The sequence below is a fragment of the Nuphar pumila genome, chromosome 10, assembly GCF_984573655.1.
Source record: "Nuphar pumila chromosome 10, dmNupPumi1.hap1.1, whole genome shotgun sequence".
Lineage (NCBI taxonomy): Eukaryota > Viridiplantae > Streptophyta > Magnoliopsida > Nymphaeales > Nymphaeaceae > Nuphar > Nuphar pumila.
In genome coordinates, this window is record NC_143258.1 from 102,046,267 (window position 1) to 102,049,396 (window position 3,130).

The window sequence follows — 3,130 nt, forward strand, 5'->3', positions numbered from 1 at the left end:
CCGGAAGCCAAATAGGAAGCGAACACCTCCGATTGGAAAAGGAACACACAGAAAGAGAGGGAAAAAGGGAGGGCAACAGAAGCACCTTGGCGACGCAGGGCGAAAGCTAGCCCCCAGTCATTCAAAGCCTCTTGGATAGAGGAGAGGGTCTGGTGGTTGACGAGCAAAGGATGAGTGGGGCATATGCCCCAAAAGTAGAGGGATGAGGTATGCATGTCGGAAAAGGGGCCGACGAGCACGAAAGAGGAAGGGATAGAAGAAGATGTTCACTGGAAATGGGGTGCTAACCCCTTTGCCAACAGGGGAAAGAGAAAGATAACATCCGAAGAAAGGAGAAGAGGAAGAACAATTCTGTTGGACCAAGCAGAGGCACCATCGTCTTCTTGTTGGTGCTCTTGTGTTGCAGATACATTCTTGCGTTCGACGCCGATCAAACGATGCCAGAGGGAGAGGATGCGGGATGGAGGTTAGGGCATGCAGCTGATGGAGGTTAGGGTTGCTAGGAAAAGGGGGAAGAGAGGCTGAGAAGCCCTCTTCTCCTTGTGTTGCTGCTTCACAAAAGAGAGAGAGAGAGAGAGAGAGAGAGAGAGAGAGACCGCACTGGGCTAAGGAAAAGGGCTTCTAAAGATGCCGGAAAATGGCAGTCGGTTTAGGAGGATTGCAGAGGTGTAGTAGAGGTGCACCTAGGGTTGGTGAAGGAGGCACTGAGTTGGGGGAAAAGGTCACCGATGTGGGCGAGGGGGGTCACTGGCGATGAGATGAGATGAGAGAGAGAGAGAGAGAGAGAGAGAGATTTTCCATGGCCCTGTATAGTCTGTTTTCAATTTTAATGATAGGTGAATGGGCACAAGGTACAAAAATTCATTGCATGATCCAAGAATTAGCAGCAAGATAACTCTAACTGATGGGCTCGGAAAGGGCTTAGGCGTTGCCACTCAGGGTTTACCTCGCAGGAGGTCTGACCCATTGACCCGGCACTCGGCAAAGGTTCCTGGTCATAAAAAAGAACTTTGATAAGGAGTGAAGAACCTAACCCACTGCGCGCCTCCCCATAGATAGTAAACCCTGGGCTGGTCTAAAAGCATACTCACCAGGTTAGTCATGGATATAATCTCAGTGAGGATTGAAGAAGGAATGCCCGGCTACAATGGACAATCGCAATTCGACCTAACCACACGGAAGATGGGCTTGACATTGCGAATGGTACTTTATAAAGATACATAAATAACTTATGCCAGTCACTTTTATTCATGAAATATGCTCACCCACTAACTGGATCCCTGCAACAATGTGCCAGCTCCCAAAGTTAACAGAATATGTCCTTAAAAACGAATAAACACTCCCCCACCTATTAATGCTGAATCCAACAATTTGTACTCACTCTGTCATCACAAAGCAATAATGGAATTGGAGATTAATGCCAAAATCTAAAAAAAAATCAAAACTCTGTGAAGCACGATTCTCTCTCTCTCTCTGTGTATGTGTGCATACATGAAGCAGGATGAACTAAAGATCCTTGGTAAACATTGCACCAGGGTTACCAGAAACTCCACTTGCATGCGGAAAACCCCATTTCTGAAACTTGGAAACTGGAAACCAACGTTTTCAAAACCTGTGTGAGAAAATTGTGAGGAACTCACGGGTAAAACGTTTGCCAACGTATGAGAAACCTGTTTTCCATCACTTTTGAACCTATTTACATTGTTTGAAAAATACATTTCTCTGTATTTATTATGCATTTCACTTAAATAAAAAAAATCTTTTGGTATAAAAACAGTTGACTATATATATATATGGGTACTTCTATGGTGGTCCTGTACCACCATAACTAGGGCTAGGAAACGAGACAAGCAGCTCGCCATTCAGCTCAGCTCGTGTAAGCTCATTTTATATATTATATATTTGTATATTATATATAAATTACATTATCAAGCTTAAAAACACTTAAAATAATTTTTTAAAGAAAATGAGCCAGCTCATGATCGGCTTGCACCAAGCTTCGCTTGGCTTGGCTTGGCTCATGATGAGTTCCCAAGCCAAGCTCGAGCTGGGGTGTACCCTTAATGAGCCAAGCCTGAACGTCCTAAGCTCAGCTCATTTACCAGCCCTAATTCCATAACTAATGGTGGTACACACTTGATTTACAAAGATCTAAGCTTCAAAAGCAAAATCTAACTGTTGGATCATGTTTAGCAAGCTTTCATGTGTTAAAGTTGACTCAAATATAACGTGTTATACCATTTTTAAACTAGCCTTATTTTCATGATTTGTGAGCCATTGATTTTCACCTTCACAAAAATGGAATCTTATGGTGTATTATCTTCTAAAATAGTAAATAACTATGCTAAACATATCTGTATAGTTAAATTTACCGTTTGGTGGCTAGATCTATGCAAACATGAGTGTGTACCAGTGTATGGTATCATGGTACAGAACTATCATATATATATATATATATATATATATATATATATATATATATATATATATATATATATATATATATATAGAGAGAGAGAGAGAGAGAGAGAGAGAGAGAGAGACATTCCCTGTTTCTGATTTCCAAAACGTTTCCTGCTTCTGTTCCCCTTCTTGACAACCATGCATTCATGTAAGGCACACCCAAATTTCAGACGACACATCAGCAAAAACAAATCCTATTTTAGAAAAAAAATGAAGTCAGATGTTTTTTTCTTTTTTTAAGTAAGCTGAGGAATAACCACGAAGGCTTGAATTTCAGACCACTTGGATAAGACAATAATCTGCAATGATCCACCCATCAAATTCCATCCTATGTTACCAGGACACACCACTTTAGGTGGCACGGGTACGGGTACCGGACATGCCATTTTGAGTGTCCTATATTATATTATATTATATTTTCAGTATATAATATGTATTTCAAATATATAATATGTTTTCAGTATATAATATATTATATTCAGTTTATTTTGTATTTATGTGATATATATATAGCCACGTCCCAGTACCCACGTTTTTTTGAATTACAGTGTTGTACCCTCCGTATCCATACCCGTACCCAGGTGACAGATTCCACCCTGCTTTTGTTCATGCAAATGTGAAGAATGAAAAGATAAGAAGCAGCATCAAAAACCAGTTAAGGCCGATC